The sequence below is a fragment of the Phyllobates terribilis genome, unplaced genomic scaffold, assembly GCF_046119375.1.
Source record: "Phyllobates terribilis strain yellow unplaced genomic scaffold, ASM4611937v1 Scaffold_47__1_contigs__length_9908305, whole genome shotgun sequence".
NCBI lineage: Eukaryota > Metazoa > Chordata > Amphibia > Anura > Dendrobatidae > Phyllobates > Phyllobates terribilis.
In genome coordinates, this window is record NW_027362807.1 from 6016135 (window position 1) to 6037037 (window position 20903).

At 45.0% G+C, this 20903-nt stretch overlaps 2 protein-coding genes and 1 pseudogene across 2 annotated transcripts in view; all 3 read right to left on the reverse strand.

Moving 5' to 3' along the window:
- Positions 1-20903, reverse strand: part of LOC141191556 (uncharacterized) — a 209418-nt gene that overhangs the window by 108506 nt on the left and 80009 nt on the right. The window lies entirely within an intron of this gene.
- The window catches only part of LOC141191599 (uncharacterized), a 151646-nt gene that overhangs the window by 20722 nt on the left and 110021 nt on the right, over positions 1-20903 (reverse strand). The gene's annotated exons all lie outside the window — the stretch shown is intronic.
- The window catches only part of LOC141191580 (uncharacterized), a 58463-nt pseudogene continuing 47223 nt past the window's right edge, over positions 9664-20903 (reverse strand).

Genomic DNA, 20903 nt, shown 5'->3' on the forward strand with positions numbered 1-20903 from the left:
GTCATTTTGCAGGGCTCTGGCAGTGCTCCTCCTGTTCCTCCTTGCACAAAGGAGGAGGTAACGGTCCTGCTGCTGGGTTGTTGCCCTCCTATGGCTCCCTCCACATCTCTTGGCATCTGCTCCATGCTCTGGACACTGTGCTGACAGACACAGCTACCCTTCTTGCCACAGCTCGCACTGATGTGCCATCCTGGATGAGCTGCACTATCTGAGCAACTTCTGTGGGTTGTGCTGTAGACACCGCCTCATGCTACTGTACCTCTAGGGGTGAGAGCAATGGCAAAATGAAAAAGTGACCAAAACAACAGCCAAAAATGATGAGAACAGAGAGATGGTCTGTGGTCACCACCTGCAGAAGCACTCCTTTATAGGGGGTATCTTGCTAATTGCCGATCATTTCTACCAGTTGTCTGTTCCATTTGCACAACTGCAGGAGAAATTGATTCAGTGTTGCTTCATAACTGGACAGGTTGATTTCAGTGTTATTGACTTGGAGTTACATTGTGTTGTTTAAGTGTTCCCTTTATTTTTTTGAACAGTGTACTTTGCCAAACTGTCTTTATTTGGTAATACACATCACAAGAAGGGGTTAAAACAATAAGAGTCCCAGTTTGTTTTCTTGTACCATATACCTTCCATAATAAAACCTTCAGATAAGCTTTAGTGGTTCTCCTGAAATGACCCCGATAGAGGACTCAAACCTGCACTATGTCTACAAGACTGAAGAATGTTCAAGTTACCTCTGTGTCAAAAGAACTGGGGTCAATATGGAGAGTTGTATCCAGTGGCGGAAAACTGAGGCTTCAGATGATCGGCAAGCTCAGATGATGTTCATCACCATTATAAACAAGCTTGTGAATCAACTTGTGAAGACTCAGCATGCTGGGGAGTACAGATGATTAAAGTGGTTGTTTGGTCACGGAATACTGATTAATTGGATCGGTCATCCATAGGAGATCGGTAGGGTCCAACATCTAACAACCCCGCAATCAACTGTTATTTGTTCTGGTGTATGCAGGTTAGAAACACTAAGAACAAAGCTGCAAAGTATAGCTGCATTTAATCTGTAGTAGTCACTACAAATTACTTGTGAGGCCACATCTAGAATGCGGGATCCAGTTTTGGGCTTCACATTTTAAAACATATTCGGAAGTTAGAGTCAGTTCAAAGGCGGCAGCTAGATTATTACAAGGGACGGAGGCCTCATATGATGAGAGGTTGGAAAAGTTGGGCTTTTTTAGCTTAGAAAAACGAAGCCTCAGAGGAGATCTCGCGTATATGTATAAATACATGTGAGATCAATACAAAGGACTTGTGTAACGAGATGGGTGGTGGAACCACTGTGCCGTGGTGCAAGGAGAGACTCGGGAAAATAACTAGGAACCTCAAGAAATTCGACTTCAGATGTACAGGGGCTTTACTACTCCATGACCCAAGGAGGGGTGAGGAAGGTGGACCAGGTGCTAATCCGGGTCTGAATTCGGGAAGATAGCAACTGACCCCCAAGGGACAGGAGGCAGGAACAGGCGGGCACGGCGTGTAGACAGGTTGATGGACAGGCAGGTAAATGGAGATACATGCACTGGGACCTGAGAACTAACAAGAGTGTTTAGCAAACAAATTTACAACGTTGCACAGGCACCTCCATGTTGGAGGAGGTGCCTTAAGTAGTTTATTTTATTTATTTATTTTACTCACTTACATAGCGCCATTAATTCCACAGCGTTTTACAGACATTATGGGCACTGTCCCCATTGGGGCTCACAATCTACATTCCCTATAATTATGTCTTTTGGAGTATGGGAGGAAACCGGAGAACCAGGAGGAAACCCACACAAACCCCTTGCAGATGTTGTCCTTTTAGTGTAATCCAACCATTGGCCAGGGACATTCAGAATGGCATGCGGCCCCTTAAGAGGCAGGAAGTGCGCGTGCCCCCCCAAGCACAGTACTCGGGGATCTGTTAGTTGTGCGTGTACCCCGGGCAGTGTCAGTGTGTAAAGAGGACGGAGGAGTGGGACACTCTAGCCGGGGGCCGTGGCGGTAAGGGGGTCGGCGTCTCTGCCGCGGGAGAGGAGCAGGAGGAAGAGACGCAGGCGCTACAACTTGCACATGACTTATTCCTTTCAAGAACCAGGGGCGCTCATTACGTTTGGAGGAAAGGAGATTTTGGCAGCTAAATAGGAAAGGGTTCTTTACAGTTAGAGCACTCAGACTGTGGAATGCCGACCACAAGAGGTAGTAATGGCAGACACTAGAACAGTTTTTAAAAAATGGCTGGATATTTTTATCACAACAAATGGCATTGTGGGTTTTAAATAATCTAGCGATAGAGAATGTATAACTGGTGGAGGAAGGTTGAACTTGATGGACCGGAGTCTTTTTTCTAACAATCTATATAACACCAGCTACTTAAGTTCGGCTACTATTCTTTGCGGCCCCTGCAGCTCAGCTCCATTGCAGTGACTGACAGAGGGCAGAAATGTAGAGGGAGAAATTGTGCGAATGCCTGTACAGGTCGAATAAACTTGTTCATAAAATCTGTTATGGCAATCTGCCAACAGCAGGGGGTGCCATTGCGCCCAGGCGTCGCGATGGGAGGGAATAAAGGAGACCACAACCCGGTGATGCTCAGCAAGAGTCCCTCACTGTGGGAGGGTCAAGAGAATATTTTTATAGGTTTTCCAAGGGGGTTTACAGAATTGGGGCCCCTCTACAAAGACACTCAATTGTCTAATTAATCCAGTAGTCTTACTTAATTGGTTACACCCAGTTATGCAACATTACATCTATTACTTATCTACTTTAACATAATACTCTTGGCAGGCGGCCATCGTCATCTCAAGTTCACTTTAGGAAAAGTCATTCTTGTTCTTAAAGTTATATGAAACTCTTAATCACCATCTTGGATATCTGTATGTTGCAGCCGAAATTCTTCTTAGCACAAAGTCTTATAGAATTCAAACACATCACACAATTAATATAAGAATGGAATCTGTTCCTTCACAAAATCCTTGCGAAAAGCGCGATATCCATTGAAGATGTTGATTAGGGTTAAGTGAATCAGCTGCTCAGTGGAACTCTCTCTCATAGTAATGGTTATCTCATTCACTTGAGTAGGATGGTACGTCAAGAGGAGGCAAGAACATATACAAGAGAGCAGAAAGTAGTCATAGCTAAGATTGTAACTTTCATTTCTGATGCTTCGCAGAGGTGAAATCTAGTACTATGGGATGAGAGGAAACCTGAATCAAATTAATTTGGAATGGTAAATCTGTGAATCTGAGAAGGGAGTTGGCAAAATCCTGCTTTGACTCCCACAAAGACAGCTATTTATGAAGTAAAACCAAAAGAGTCATTCCACATACAGTTCCTCATGGTTTAATGGGAATGACTCCACAACAGTTACTAGGTGTCCATCATTTTTGAAGGTTGGTACTGTAAAATCTTTGGAAGTGCCCCCCAGCCACCACTATGCTTCACCGTAGGCAGGGTGTTCTTTTTAGCATTTGCTTCATTCATCCTCTTTCAATAATACTTTTATCCATAGGACTGAAAATGTTCAGTTTTGTTTCATCGCTCGACAGGAGAGAATCCCAAAATTCCTGTGACTTATTGACATGATTTTGACACTGTTAGAGCTGACAACTCTGGTCAGTGAAGGTGTACTTCTTGGAGATGGGTCATGTTTCCTTCAAGTCCAGGTAGTGTAGCCAGTGTTCCTGGGACTTTGAATGTTCTTAGAGTTACAGCTGGAAGTAGTCTTTACAAGTTCAATGTCTTTGCAATCCCTTTGTATTCTTTTCCTTGTTTCCAATCAGCAATGGTCTCTTCACAACTTTTTCAACCACTCTCGAGAACACAAGAATATTAATGAACCAAAGGGAGATAACCATAAAGACTGGGCTAAGATTCCTCAGGAATGAGGCAAAACCGATGTCTGGGTATGTAGCAATGTTTACAGCTGGTGATAGCGGCCATAATAATAATTTTTATTTTTATAGCTCCAACATGTTCCGCAGCACTTTACAATTTTAGGGGGGACCTATACAGACAATACAGAAGTTACAGAATAAGCATAACTCATATCAAAAGGAGTGAGGGCCCTGCTCACAAGCTTACAGTCTATGAGGAAATAGGGGGGACACAAAAGGTATCATGTACGTATGTTATATAATGTAGCCATAATATACTAAATAGGGTATGTACATAACACTACATGAACTGTTCACCAGTCAGTACGTGTACATTCCAGACTATTATGTGCATGGATGGTATGAACATGAATTTGAAGAAAATTTTAATATGGGCTAAACTAGGACAGTTAGATAAGTATATTGAGGCGATAGGCCAGTCTAAAGAAATGGGTTTTTAGTGCACGCTTAAAACTGTGGGTATTGGGAATTAATCGAATTGTCCTCGGTAGTGCATTCCAAAGAATTGGCGCAGCACATGAGAAATCTTGGAGACGAGAGTGGAAAGTTCGTATTATGGAGGATTTTAGTTTAAAGTCATTGGCAGAACGGAGGGCACGGGTAGGGTGGTAGACTGTGACGAGGGAGGAGATGTAGGGCGGTGCTGAAGCATGGAGCGCTTTGTGAGTAAGCGTGATAAGTTTATTTTGAACTCTGTATTAGATGGGCATAAGGAAGAGGCATCGGTGTAGCGGTTTGTAACATACCTGGCGGCGTCCTTGCATAGTGGTCCATCTCCCACTGTGCAGGGGCGCGCACTTGTTCTCCAGTCCAGAATGTCTCTCTGGCTTCCCTCCATGCTGTCTGTTTGTGTCTGTTTCTGCTGCTTAAGGGCGGCGCCCGATCACTTCCTGCTTTTTGTACCTGCTGTGGGTCACACCCCTTGTGCGTCCTCAGCCTATTGCTGTCTGTCACCTGGTATATAACTCAGCTGCTCCAATCAATCCCTGCCTGAGCATTGTGTTTCATTCAGTGTGTGCTTGCACTCTGAAGGTGCCAGGTCCCGTTCTGTGTTCTCTTGTCTGCCTATCCTGGAGGCTGTATTTCCAGGCCTGTCTGAACACGCTCCTAGCCTGTTCCTCCCGCCTTCTAGGGGCCGATTACCTAGACCAGCTCCTGTATCTTGTCTGTCCTGTCTGAACACGCTCCTAGCCTGTTCCTCCCGCCTTCTAGGGGCCGATTACCTAGACCCGCTCCTGTATCTTGTCTGTCCTGTCTGAACATGCTCCTAGCCTGTTCCTCCCGCCTTCTAGGGGCCGATTACCTAGACCCGCTCCTGTATCTTGTCTGTCCTGTCTGAACACGCTCCTAGCCTGTTCCTCCCGCCTTCTAGGGGCCGATTACCTAGACCCGCTCCTGTATCTTGTCTGTCCTGTCTGAACACGCTCCTTGCCTGTTCGTCCCGCCTCTCTGGGGGCCGTATTCCCAGACCCGCTCCTGTATTCCGCTGCAGTGTCGGTCTCCTCCATACACTCAGTTCCAGTCTGAACTCTCTCCTATCCTTTACCTGTTTTGCCTCTATGTCCGTTCCCTTCCTTTTTCTGCAGAGTCTGAACTCGTACCTAACTCCTGCTTGTTGTCTCTGTACTCCCGTTTGTGAGTTTGTGGTCCACTCGCTACTTCACTGCAAGTACCCTGTGGGTATCTGGCTCTGCCTTTCCCTTCCTGTCTGTTCTGTGTGAAAAGAGCCCTGTCCCCCCTGCTCAGCCTTGCCTGCTCTGACTCCTTTGCTCACTGCTCCGGCAGTTCTAGCCTGCTCTGACTCCTTTGCTCACCGCTCCGGCGGTTCTAGCCTGCTCTGACTCCTTTGCTCACCGCTCCGGCAGTTCTAGCCTGCTCTGACTCCTTTGCTCACTGCTCCGGCGGTTCTAGCCTGCTCTGACTCCTTCGCTCACCGCTCCGGCGGTTCTAGCCTGCTCTGACTCCTTCGCTCACCGCTCCGGTGGTTCTAGCCTGCTCTGACTCCTTTGCTCACCGCTCCGGCGGTTCTAGCCTGCTCTGACTCCTTTGCTCACCGCTCCGGCAGTTCTAGCCTGCTCTGACTCCTTTGCTCACTGCTCCGGCGGTTCTAGCCTGCTCTGACTCCTTCGCTCACCGCTCCGGCGGTTCTAGCCTGCTCTGACTCCTTCGCTCACTGCTCCGGCAGTTCTAGCCTGCTCTGACTCCTTTGCTCACCGCTCCGGCGGTTCTAGCCTGCTCTGACTCCTTTGCTCACCGCTCCGGCAGTTCTAGCCTGCTCTGACTCCTTTGCTCACCGCTCCGGCGGTTCTAGCCTGCTCTGACTCCTTTGCTCACCGCTCCGGCGGTTCTAGCCTGCTCTGACTCCTTTGCTCACCGCTCCGGCGGTTCTAGCCTGCTCTGACTCCTTTGCTCACCGCTCTGGCGGTTCTAGCCCGCTCTGACTCCTTTGCTCACTGCTCCAGGCGGCCTCGTCCTGCTCTTACTCCTTGCTCACTGCTCCGGCAGTCTCGCTCAGCTCTGACCCTTTGCTCACCCCTCCAGGCGGCCTTGTCCTGCCCTGCTCTCGCTCACCTCTCTGGGCGGCCTCACTCTGCTGTGTTTGTCCGCCACATCTGTGGTTCTGTTCCTGAGTCCCAGTGTGTACTGGGTCCTATTCCCCCTGTGTTCCTACCTGCTAGTGCCTCCCTGTCTGCACTCTAGCCGTGCTTGCCTGTACCCCCCTGCCTGCATACCCGCCTGCCTGCATACCAGTCGTGCCTGCCTATTCCTACCAGTCTGTTCCTGTATTCCCCTGTGTGGGTCAACAGCCGTGTCCGCGGTCTGTCCTGGAGTAGCACCTGGTCCCTCTGCTCGGTTCCTCCTTGGTGCACTGGCGTCGTATGCCGTCGTGCGACCCTGGTCGGATCGGGTGAATACCTAGTTACGCCCCTCCAGGCATTCACTCTCCGGCACGGTCCAGTGGAATCACACGCACACGCCGCTCAGCCCGGGCGTGTGCATTACACGGTTGGAGAGGAATATGATCCTTGCTGCTACGTTAAGGACGGATTGGAGACGGGAAAGTTTAGAAAGAGGGAGACCGGTTAGTAAAGAGTTGCAGTAGTCCAGGCGAGAATGAAAAAGAGCTACAGTAACAGTTTTTGCCGAGTCAAAGGTAAGAAAAGTTCTGAGTCTAGAGATGTTTTTGAGGTGTAGATTACATGAATGAACGAGTGATTTGATGTGAGGAGCGAAGGAAAAATCTGAATCAAATATGACCCCAAGACCGCGGGCATGTTGCTGGGGAGTAATGGTGGAGCCACAAACGGAAATAGCAATATCGGGCATAGGTAGGTTAGTGGAGGGAGGAAATATAAGTAGTTCAGTTTTTGACAGATTCAGTTTTAGATAGAGGGAGGGCATACTGTTAGAGACAGCGGAAAGACAATCACTGGTATTTTGTAATAATGCAGGGGTGATGTCTTGAGCAGAGGTTTATAAATGTGTGTCATCAGCATAGAGATGGTACTGAAAACCGAATCTGCTGATTGTTTGTCCAATAGGAGCAGTGTATAAGGAGAAAAGAAGGGGGCCTAGCACTGATCCTTGAGGACCACCAATAGTAAGGGGAGGGAGAGAGGAGGAGGAGCCAGCAAAAGATACAGTGAAGGAGCAGTCAGAGAGGTAGGAGAACCAGGAGACAACAGTGTCGTTGAGGCCAATAGAGCATAGTGAGCAGGAGCTGGTGATCCACAGTGTTGAATGCTGCAAAGAGATCCAGGAGAATCAGCAGGGAGTAGTGACCATTAGATTTAGCTGTTAGTAGATCATTAGAGACTTTAGGGAGTGCAGTTTCAATAGAGTCTAAAGAGTGGAAACCAGATTGGTAAGGGTCAAGAAGAGAGTTATCTGAGAGATAGTGGATTAGACGGGAGTGGACCAGGCATTCCAGGAGTTTAGAGATAAAGGGAAGATTGGAAACAGGTCTGTAGTTAGCAGCGCAGTTCTGGTCAAGGGATAGTTTTTTTAAGTAATGGATGTATGCTGGCGTGTTTAAAAGAGGAGGGGAAAAATAACAGATGAGAGGGAGAGGTTGAATATTTTAGGTAGGTGAGTGGCGACAGCTGGAGAAAGGGACTGAAGGAGATGTGAGGGAATAGGGTCACTGGTGCAGGTGGTAGGGCGAGAAGATGCAAGGAGCCTGGTCACTTCTTTTTCCGTGACTGCATCTTGCTCATTTTCTGACTTCAAACCAATGTTGGAGGGAGGAGCATGCATAACATTTGGGGATTGGGAGAAAATTTCCTTTCGGATATGGTCAAATTTTTCTTTGAAATAGTTGGCCAGATTGTCAGCGCTGAGGTCGGTGGTCGGGGCCTGTGCTGTTTGATTAAGGAGAGAATGAAAAGTGTCATAGAGGTGTTCAGGATTATTGGACAGTAAGATGATGAAATTATTAAAGTAGGTTTGTTTGGAGAGGTGAAGGGCAGAGTTATATGTTTTAAGCATAAATTTAGACTGTATGAAATCTTTGGCCAGATTAGATATTCTCCACAGCTGTTCGGCACACCTGGAGCACCGCTGGAGAAAACGTGTTTGCGGTGTGTGCCAGGGTTGTCATCGTCTGTGCCGAGTTGTTCTATGTGTAGGAAGTGCGGCTTCATTCAGGACGCATTGCAATATTTCGTTATAGTGCATCAGTGCAGGGTCAGGACATGAGAGGGAGGAGATTGGGGCCAATGATGATTGCAACGTTTTCATAAATCTCTGGGTGTTAATGGCGCATATATTTCTATAAGTGTGGAAAGTGGGGGTGTCATGAGTAGGGTTACAGTTCTTGACAGAGAATGAAAGAAGGTTGTGGTCAGAGAGCGCAAGAGGAGAGTTAGTAAAGTCATGTACTGAGCATAGCCGGGAGAAGATCAGGTCCAGTGTGTTCCCGTCTTCATGTGTTGGAGAATTAGTAAGTTGTGAAAGGCCGAAGGAGAAGGTTAGCGATAAAAGATGAGCGACAGATGGGGAAAGGGGATCGCCAATTGGGATGCTAAAGTCACTCACGATGAGAGTGGGGATGTCGCAAGATAGAAAATTTGGAAGCCAAGTGGAAAAGTGATCCAGAAACTGACAGGAGGTGCCCGGAGGGTGATACAGAACCGCCACTCACAGGGAGAAAGGCCGGTAGAGTCTGACAGTCTGGACCTCAAAAGAAGGGAAGATAAGGGAGGGTACTGGGGGGAAAAAGTACATTTTGTTGAAAGGAGCAGACCAACACCTCCACCTGATCTGTTGTCGGTTCTCGGGGTATGAGAGAAGTGTAGGCCACCATATGAGAGAGAGCAACAGCGGCCGTGGTATCCGACTGCTGGATCTATGTTTCAGTGAGAACCAGAAGGTTGAGGGAATTGAGAGGAAAAAGTCATGGATGTAGGAGAGTTTATTACATGCTGACTGCACGTTTCAAAGGGCACAATTGAAAGAGACAGAAGGCATGCAAGGAATATTAATGAGGTTAGCAGGGTTTCTGAATGTAGCAGTGAAAGGGTTCTACTAAGTACTCAAGATGCAGCTCATGAAGGGATGGAATCATTCTTGGATGGCAGGAGTCATTAAACGTGCAATTTTGTGGTGAATTTAGAGAAACCACATGTTATATTAGTTGTGTTGAGCTTTTTATATTGTTCTTGTTTCATTAGTTTATTGCAAACAGCAAAACGTTTGTAAATTTTGGAAATAAACGGAATTTGGAAAGGAAGTTGAATAATTTTTATTGCAACTGTATGTATAATAATTACTTTTATATTTGGTAGCACTTTACAATTCACAGGGTACTTGTACAAATAAGACTTTTCCATAGAATACGCTTGGTTATTATTCAAGGCAGCTCATAAAATGGTAGAGACAGAATCTAAAAATAAAAAACAGAAAATCCCATTGTATGATTTTTGCATAATTAATTTGCATTTTATTGAATGATATAAGTATTTGATCAACTACCAACCAGAAAGAATTCTTTTTTTTTTTTTTGTTTAAGAAGCCCTCCTACTCTGCATTCATTACCTGTATTAATTACACCTGTTTGAACTCGTTACCTGTATAAAAGACACCTGTCCACTCAATCATACTCCAACCTCTCCTCCATGGCCAAGACCAAAGAGTTGTGTAAGGACACCAGGGACAAAATTGTAGAACTGCACAAGGCTGGGTTGGACTACAGGACAATAGGCAAGCAGCTTGGTGAGAAGGCAACAATTTTTGGCACAATTATTAGAAAATGGAAGAAACACAAGATGACCTCAATCTTCCTCGGTCTGGGACTCACCTCGTGGAGTAAGTATTATTCTGAGAGATGTCAGTAATCAGCGCAGAAATACACGGGAGGATCTGGTCAATGACCTGAAGAGAGCTGGGACCACTGTCTCAAACATTACCGTTAGTAACACACTACGTGGTCGTGGATTAAAATTAAAATACTGCAGGGCACGCAAGATCCCCCTGGTCACGTCAGCACATGTTCAGACCTGTGTGAAGTTCACCAATGACCGTATAGATGATCCAGAGGAGGCATGGGAGAAGGTCATGTGGTCAGATGAAACCAAAATAGAACTTTTTGGTATCAACTCCACTCGCCATGTTTGAGGGAAGAAGGACGAGTACAACCCCAAGAACACCGTCCCAACCGGGAAGTATGGTGGGGGAAACACCATACTTTGGGGGTACTCCTCTGCAAAGGGGACAGCACGACTGCACTGTATTGAAGGGAGGATGGATGAGGTCATGTATTGCAAGATTTTGGCCAAAAACCTCCTTCCCTCCTCTTTCTGCATGACAATGACCCGAAACACATAGCCAGGGCAACTAAGGAGTGGCTCCGCAAGAAGCATTTCAAGGTCCTGGAGTGACTTAGCCAGTCTCCAGACCTGAACCCAATAGAAAATCTTTGGAGGGAGCTGAAATTCAATGTTGCTCAGCGACAGCCCCGAAACCTGAAAGATCTGGAGAAGATCTGTATGGAGGAGGGGGCCAAAATCCCTGCTGCAGTGTGTGCAAACTTGGTCAAGAACTACAGGAAACATCTGAGCTCTGTAATTGTAACAAAGGTTTCTGGATCAAATATTAAGTTCTGTTTTTCTATTGTATCAAATACTCATTTCATACAATAAAATGCTAATTAATTATGTAAAAAATCATACAATGTGATTTTCTGGTTTTTATTTTTAGATTCTGTCTCTCACAGATGAAGTGTACCTACGATAAAAATTACAGACCTCTCCATTCTTTGGAGGTTGGAAAACTTGCAAAATCGGAAATGTATCAAATACTTATTTTCCCCATGGTACACACATACAGCACAATCCAGCCCATCTCCTCTTCAGTTCCTATAGACTCCTGCTGTTAAAGGACCTTTGGTGACATTATGGTAACATGACCGTGATGTCACCAAAGGTCTTTAAGCAGTCTTAACCTCAGAATAGAAATACTAAGGGGTCCTAAAAGAGTGAGAGCCTTGATAAATTGCCCAGTTTGCCCTCCCCCTTCCCTCCAATACCAGCCCTGCATACCAGCCTGTCTCCTCTTCAGTTCCTCTAGACTTCTGCAGTTAAAGAACCTTTTTGGCATATGCCGGTAACTATTGTATTTTTTGTATGATGTCAAATAAGTACGTTTAAAAAAATAAAAATGATTATTTCCCCTTGAGAGCAGTTTGAATACTATGAAGTTGTGTGGGTAAAAATTTCCAACATACTAAAAATAATTATGATTTATGATTTTAATGTGAGTTTTTAAGATGGTCTATAAGACTTGATCTCTTACTAAAACATTTCTCACAATCTGGGCATTAAAATAGCTTTTCCCTTGTGTGGCTTCTTTAATGTCTAACGAGATCTACTTTACCCCTGTAACATTCTCCACATTCTGATCATCAATATGGCTTCTCCCCTGTGTGAGTTTTCACATGCTCAATAAGATTTGATCTCTGATAAAAACATTTCCCACATTCTGAACATGAAAAAGGCTTCTCCTCTGTGTGGGTTCTCTGGTGTCGATCAAGATCCGCTTTCCGAATAAAACATTTTCCACATTCTGAACATGAAAAAGGCTTCTCCCCTGTGTGGGTTTTCTGGTGGTTATCAAGATGCTGTTTCTGAATAAAACATTTCCCACATTCTGAACATGAAAAAGGCTTCACCCCTGTGTGGGTTTTCTGGTGATAATCAAGGTGCTCTTTCCGAATAAAACATTTCCCACATTCTGAACATGAAAAAGGCTTCATCCCTGTGTGGGTTCTCTGGTGGATATCAAGATGCGCTTTCCAATTAAAACATTTCCCACATTCTGAACATGAAAAAGGCTTCTTCCCTGTGTGGGCTTTCTGGTGGCTATCAAGATACTCTTTCCGAATAAAACATTTCCCACATTCTGAACATGAAAAAGGCTTCTCCCCGGTGTGGGTTCTCTGATGTTTGAGAAGATTTGATTTGTCTGTAAAACATTTCCCACATTCTGAACATGAAAAAGGCTTCTCCCCTGTGTGGGTTTTCTGGTGGTTATAAAGATGCGCTTTCCGCATAAAACATTTCCCACATTCTGAACATGAATATGGCTTCTCCCCTGTGTGAATTCTCTGATGCATAACAAGATCTGATTTATAATTAAAACGTTTACAGCATTCTGAACATGATAATGGCTTCACCCCTGTGTGGGTTCTCTGGTGTCGATCAAAATCCGCTTTCCGAATAAAACATTTCCCACATTCTGAACATGAAAAAGGCTTCTCCCCTGTGTGGGTTTTCTGGTGGTTATCAAGATGCTCTTTCTGAATAAAACATTTTCCACATTCTGAGCATGAAAAAGGCTTCTCCCCTGAGTGGGTTTTCTGGTGGTTATCAAGGTGCTCTTTCCTAATAAAACATTTCCCACATTCTGAACATGAAAAAGGCTTCATCCCTGTGTGGGTTCTCTGGTGGATATAAAGATGCGCTTTCCAATTAAAACATTTCCCACATTCTGAACATGAAAAAGGCTCCTTCCCTGTGTGGGTTTTCTGGTGGCTATCAAGATACTCTTTCCGAATAAAACATTTCCCACATTCTGAACATGAAAAAGGCTTCTCCCCGGTGTGGGTTCTCTGATGTTTGAGAAGATTTGATTTGTCTGTAAAACATTTCCCACATTCTGAACATGAATATGGCTTCTCCCCTGTGTGAATTCTCTGATGTATAACAAGATCTGATTTATGATTAAAACGTTTACAACATTCTGAACATGAATATGGCTTCTCCCCTGTGTGAATTCTCTGATGTATAACAAGATCTGATTTATAATTAAAACGTTTACAACATTCTGAACATGAAAATGGCTTCACCCCTGAGTGAGCGCTCCGCTTCTTAGCTCCCTTTCTGTGCTCAACATTCTGTAATGAATCAGAAGATAGGACCACTTGATCATAAAATAGATCTTTGCTGTGAAGGGCTGATGTTATATCTGAAGGAAAGGCATGCTCTTCATATGTATCTGGTGCGATACCATGATCATCTGCTTTCAAACCTGAGGATATCATATGTCTTTCTGAGTTCCTGGTAAAGACGTCTGCCAACAATAAAACAAATATATTTGTAATAATGTAACTGTATCTTTATATTGTTAATGTTATATTTATTAGGAGTTCTATATGAAATAGCAAAATTCAGTTATTAACCAACTAAAAGTGTGATGCCAAAATAGATCTCAATCTATCGATAGAGAAAGATACTGATATTAGGGCACTACACAGTTTTTCAGCAGTTTTCTGATTTCAGTGTTGATCCTTAAATGCACTTTAGCACAGAGCAGGGCAGCGCGATGGAGCAGGGCAGCGCGATGGAGCAGGGCAGCGCGATGGGGCAGGGCAGCGCGATGGGGCAGGACAGCGCGATGGGGCAGGACAGCACAGTGGAGCAGGGCAGCGTGGTGGAGCAGGGCAGAGCAGTGCAGCAGGGCAGCGCGGTGGAGCAGGGCAGCGCGGTGGAGCAGGGCAGCTCGATGGGGCAGGGCAGCTCGATGGGGCAGGGCAGCGCGATGGGGCAGGGCAGCACGGTGGGGCACGGCAGTGCGGAGGGGCGGGCAGCGCGATGGGGCAGGGCAGCGCAATGGGGCAGGGCAGTGCGATGGTGCAGGGCAGCACGGTGGAGCAGAGCAGCGCGGAGGGGCAGGGCAGCGCGGTGGAGCAGGGCAGCACGGAGGGGCAGGGCAGCGCGGTGGAGCAGAGCAGCGCGGTGGAGCTGTATGGTAATGAACGTTGAAGCCCTGCCATTAAACCAGATGCAAGCCTGAATTTATTAATCTATGTGCAATGACATAATCTAAAATTATGTCATTCAGTTGAAGCGGTGTAGGAATTTTGTTACACAGGCTGCATCTGCCTTTAGCAGCAGTGGCTGAGTGGCATTTAAATAGTTAGGTACACATCGCTTTCCCCCCATGAGTTATTATTGCAGCTGTGGATCTGGTAAAGTCCCCCGTGGCCGCCATGTTGGTCCCCAGTGGCTCCCAATGCGCGGACTGCGTACAGAAGACACTGACTGTATGATGTCAGCCAGGTAAGTTTCATTCTGAAACTCTGCGGCGTTTTAGAGAAATACATACTTTAACAGACTAGTCGGACTGGCGGGTTCCCGGCGGTTTCTCTCCGCCCACTGTCTTAGATTGACAGGCCTCTGACAACGTGATCTATTACTTGTATATGGGGAATTATTTTTGCATAACGAGCTGTGGTTTTTAACCCCTTTAAAGCCCAAGACGTACTAATACGCGTCAGTGCCCTGGGCTTTAAGAGCCTGACCCGTATTAGTACGTCATCGCGATTGCGCGCGCACACAGGCTGTGCGTTCGCGATCGCCGCCGGGTGTCAGCTGATTGTCACAGCTGACACCCGGTACTATGTGCAGGGAGCGGTCCCGCACCGCTCCCAGCACATTAACCCCCGCAATGCTGAAATCGAAGTCGATTGCAGCATTGCAGTGGCTAAGAGGAGGTGATCGGTATACTCACCTCCTCTTCCGGCCTCCAGCGCTGTCTGCCGTGGCTTCCAGGATGTTGCCATGGGGACCCGATGTTGTCATGACAACATCCGGGTCACCAAACAGCAGGAAGATTTTTTGGACATGCGCAGTGCATCTCCAAACTATCTTCTCCCTGTCCAGCGCTGACTGCCTGCATGGCACAGGGATGGTGCTCCATCCCTATGCTATGCAGGCAATCAGAAAAAAAAAAAAATAATAAACAAAGCAAAAAACAATGCTTTATCATCATACCGCCAAACAAAAAATGGAATAAAACGCGATCAAAAAGACGAATATAAAAAAAATAAAAATGGTACCGCTGAAAACGTCATCTCGTCCCGCAAAAAACAAGCTGCCATACGGCTCCATCAGCTGAAAAATAAAAAAGTTATAGCTCTCAGAATAAAGCAATGCAAAAAAATATTTTTTTCTATAAAATAGCTTTTATTGTGTAAAAGCGCCAAAACATAAAAAACAATATAAATGTGGTACCGCTGTAAACGTACTGACCCGAAGAATAAAGCTGCCTTATCAATTTTACCACACGCGGAACAGCATAAAAAAATGTAAAAGATCAATTCCTGAATTGTTGTTTTTTGTTTATTCTGCCTCCCAAAAGCTGGAATAGAAAGCGATCAAAAAATGTCACATGCCCGAAAATGGCACCTATAAAAACGTCAACTCATCCCGCAAAAAACAAGCCGTCACATGACTCTGTAGGCCAAAATATGGCGATGCAAAAACTAGATTTTACAAATCTTTTAGTGTGTGACAGCTGTCAATTATAAAAACCCGATATGATTCTGGTATCGCTGTAATTGCACCGACCCGAAGAATAAAGTAATCTCATCACTTATACCGCACGAGGAACGGCGTAAAAAATAAACGCTAGGGCTGGGGTTAGGGTTGTGCTAATGTTATGGTTGGTGTTGTTTTTTTTTCAAAAGTAAAAAAAAAAAAAAAAAGATAATGATATGGCAACTAGTGTTGAACGCAAGTGCTCGCTACTTGAATTTGAATCGGGTGCTCGAGTATGCACTGAGTATCGCGGGTGCTCGAGTCTCCGCCCCATATGCTTCGTGGCCAAAAAAACCTTGCGGGGATTGCTTGCCATGCACGAGCGATCCCCAAATGTTTTTATTGGGGTGTCTAATAACCGTGAATCATGCGGGCGGGGACACGAGCATTTCACTTGAGCACCCGTGATACATGGTGCATACCTGAGTACCCGATGCAAACTCAAGTAGCGAGCACTTGCGCTCAAGAGTAATGACAACTTATTCAATATGATGACCTAATGTTATCAAATTCTGTGTCGTACCTCTGGGTTCAAAATGTTCACTATACACCTTAATAAAATCCTTGAGGGGTATAGTTTCCAAAATGGGGTCACTTGTGGGGGAGCTTCACTGTTTAGGCACATCAGGGGCTCTCCAAATGCGACATGGTGTCCGCTAACAAATTGAATGGAAAATCGGCTCAAATTGTTAGCGGACACCATGTTGCGTTTGGAGAGCCCCTGTGTGCCTAAACATTGGATTTCCCTGACAAGTGACCCCATTTTGGAAACTAGACCACCCAAGGCACCTATCTAGATGCATAGTGAGCACTTGGAACCCCCAGGTGCTTCACAAATTGATTCGTAAAAATGAAAAAATGTGTTTTTTTTTCCACTTTCTCATTTTTACGAATCAATTTGTGAAGCACCTGGGGGTTCCAAGTGCTCACTATGCATCTAGATAGGTGCCTTGGGGGGTCTAGTTTCCAAAATGGGGTCACTTGTGGGGGAGCTCCAATGTTTAGGCACACAGGGGCTCTCCAAATGCAACATGGTGTCCGCTAATTATTCAAGCAAATTTTACAATCAAAAAGTCAAATGGCGCTCCTTCCCTTCCGAGCCCTGCCGTGCGCCCAAACAGTGTTTTTTCCCCACATATGGTGTATCTGCGTGCCCAGGGGAAATTGCACAACAAATTTTGGGGTCCATTTTTTCTTGTTACCCCTGCGAAAATAAAAAAATTGGGTCTAAAGTAACATTTTTGTGAAAAAAGTTAAATGTTCATTTTTTTCTTCCACATTCCAAAAATTCCTGTGAAGCACCTGAAGGGTTAATAAAGTTCTTGAATGTGGTTTTGAGCACCTTGAGGGGTGCAGTTTTTAGAATGGTGTCACTTTTGGGTATTTTCTGTCATAAAGACCTCTCAAAGTGACTTCAAATGTGATGTGGTCCCTAGAAAAATGGTTTTGTAAATTTTGTTGAAAATGAGAAATCGCTGGTCAACTTTTAACCCTTATAGCGCCATAACAAAAAAAAATTGGGGCTCCAAAATTGTGCTGATGTAAAGTAAACATGTGGGAAATGTTATTTATTAAGTATTTTGTGTGACATATCTCTCTGATTTAAGGGCATAAAAATTCAAATTTTGAAAATTGCAAAATTTTCAAAATTTTCGCCAAATTTCTGTTTTTTTCACAAATAAACGCAAGTGATATCGAAGAAATTTTACCACAATCATGAAGTACAATATGTCACGAAAAAACAATCTCAGAATCAGGGAGATCCGTTGAAGCGTTCCAGAGTAATTACCTCATAAAGTGACAGTGGTCAGAATTGTAAAAATTGGCCTGGTCATTAACGTGCAAACCACCCTCGGGGCTAAAGGGGTTAATGGTGTTTTTTTGTGTTTTGGTCACTTTTTGATTTTTTTTTTATTATGCAGAATAAGCAAAAGCTGCAATTCAGACATAGTCTTTTTTTAAGTCTGTTCATCATGCTACATAAATATTGAAATAGTTTTATACATACAAGTTGTTATGGAAATGGTGATACCAAATATGCCAGGTTTGTTTTTCTTCTTTCAAATTAAGCTATTTTTTATGGGCAGAATTGGGCATTTGGGGATTTTTTTCTTGCATTGTTTAACACTTTTTTTAGACTTTATTTTCAGAATAATATAATTAATTATTGAGATAATACAGTGCAGAACCAGAAAATTTCACCCAGCATTTCGATTTTTGTTCTCAGATTTTTCATTATAAAGTCTTACCGATAACAGGATTATGACCGCACCATGAGCGAGGGGATCCGCACTTCAAGGACAGGAAACCTACAGGCTTAAAAGGTTGGCACCTCTCCTCCGCATCAGTTGGATTACAGAGCACGATAGGACCTCCATTGGTTGTTGCCAAAACACAAATCTTACCCGCACCACAAATCACAACTAAAACTGTGAACTTATAACACTAGTGAAAGAAGTGCTCACACACACATGACGGGAGGGATTATAAGGGTGCTGTCATGGGTTCCGAAAAAAAACACATTACTGGTAAGTAACTAAGACTCACCCATGACAGCACCATGACAGAATTATAGAGAAAATTAAGAATTTAGGGATTGACCACAGCCTGGAGCACCCTTCTTTCAAAGGTGAGGCCACGCCATCAAATGAAGATTGGCTACTTGTGGATGGTGAATTGGCCCCAGAGAGGAGATTTGGAATCTGCGGGAGGACCCACGAGTCAGTGACAGACATTGTCCTCAACCATGAAAAGCCCCTGACATGATGACTCTGTAGGAACACAAGGAGTCTTCTTACTGCCAACTCAACTGCAAGTAATTCCTTCAAGTTTGAGGAAAAAACTCTCTCGTCCCCTTGTCCAAAAGCCCTGGTTTACTACGTCTTCTGGATGAGCCCCCCAATCCCTGTGACTCACATCCGTGGTGAACAACTGTGTGACTTTATTTACCCAGGGAGCCCACCTGGACAGATTAGTGACATCCAGCCACCAAAGGAGGGACTGCATTGACATTGGGGATAGCGTCATCCTTCATTCCAGGTGTCCTCTAAAGGAAATGTCATTTCTTAACACATCCTACTGCAAGGCTCTAGTATGGAACTGGGCTCACAAGACTGCCGGAATGCATGAAGTTAGAAACCTAGAAGGGACACAGCGCTTCTAAGGGACAGGATGGGGAATTTCAGGGCCCTTAACATCCGGCCTCGGATCTTTTCTATCGCCTGGGAAATGATACTCCTGCACCAGCAGAAACCCAAAATAGTCCTGTATTTTTAGGGGCTCTATCTTTGACTTTTTAAGGTTCAATAGGAAACCTAAACATTCTTAGGTGGATATCACCTCCTGTAACTGACTAGTGCAATGCCGGGTCGAATTGAATACAACCAGAAAATTATACAAATACAGGATAATCAATACATTCTTCTCCCGGAGATGGGCCATCACCTCTTCTGGGAATTGCAGATTTTACACATTCCATTTTGAATGAAAGGATTCTCAGGAATTGAATAAAGCCCTTCAAATTTATTATCATCCTGAAAGAGCAGTCTGGTTTCTTGATTAGAAAGAGAGGGGATTAAAACCCCTTCCCTCTTTCTGACACTGAAACTTCTAATAGGACAGCCTTCTGTACCAGCTGAGACTTCGGCCTCTGGGGCCCGTTGCTCTGCTGACAAAGACCTAGAGGGTATTACCACGAATCTTCCATGCGGGATTGAGTGGAACTCCATTTCTAGACCGGATTTTATCAGGCCGAGAATCCAACTGTTTCCCAATATTTTTTCCCAGGCCGGGAAGAAGGACGAAAGTCTCCCCCCACCTGGGCTGGAAATCACTAACTTTTTGTAATCCTGGGAAGAGGTTCCGAACATGAAGCTGTTACCTTTTCTTCTTTGATCTTTCCATTTGTCTTGATCTGTGGAGGTCTTCCTGCGAGTGAACCTTCTTTTCCGGAAGGATCGCTTGTAGGCTGGAATGGACAAGTTAGGATATCCCTTTTTAGCATTGCCAGCCTTTTCTAAAGCTGGGCCAAATAGGTGTTCCCCCTCACACGGAATGGCACACAGTCTCATTCTAGCCTGGAGTTTCCCTGGCCAACATTTTAACCATAAGGCTATGTGCCCACGTTGCAGAAATGAAGCAGAAAATTTCTGCTTCATTTCTGCAAGTCCTCTCCCGGAAAAACGCATGCGGAATTCCGCATGCGTTTATTGCGCGTTTATCGTGCGTTTTCCACATGCGGAATTGCCTTGCGTTTTTAATGCATTGCACAAGGCAATTCCGCATGCGGAATTAATGAACATGCTGCGGATTTTTGAACGCAGCATAAACGCTGCGGAAAAATCCGCAGCATGGGCATAGGACTTGCGGATTCTCATTGGGGACCATGGGGTGCGGATTAACAAGCGTTTTACAAGCGTTTACGCTGCGTAAATTCCGCATCAAAAATGCTTGTAATCCGCAACGTGGGCACGCAGCCTCAGTGTTTGAAATGGCTGCTGACCTTGCAGCTAAACAAACTTGAATCCGCCGAAGCGAAGATAGAAAAGCTGCAGCCCATCGCATAAGTGGGACAGTGGCCAAGATATTGTGTCTTGACATTGTGTCTTTTAACTGGGTTTCCAGATGATCCAACCAGATGATTAAGGATCTGGCTGTACATGTAACAGCCATTGTTGGCTCTAGAGCACCAGTCAACATCTCCCATGTACATCTAAGCCGCCTTTACTATGGCCGCATCCAGTTTTGGGACTTTGTCCTTGTTTGACAAGGAAGGCTCATCCAAGGGATATCTCCTCTTAATTGATGGGGGAAGGGAGCCTCTCTTTTCAGATCTTTTCCATTCCCTCTAAATTATGGGGCAGATTTTTTCATTCATAAGAAATGACCTATGCTTTTTTTGGTCCAAGCCTTCAAACATAATGTTCTGAACTGATTTCTCGAGTTTTGACTCGACTATCCCCATTGTGGTCCAAACTGCCTTTACGAGTTTGTCCATCTCATCTATAGGAAAACAAAGAATGCCAGCGATACCGTCTGAGGAGGATTCGTCATCATTATTTGAAACGCTAGACACATGTAACCCCGGGACCACTGGCTAGCCCTTTTGGCTCTTCTTACCTCTATGAACCTCTTCCTGGGAAAGAGATTTAAG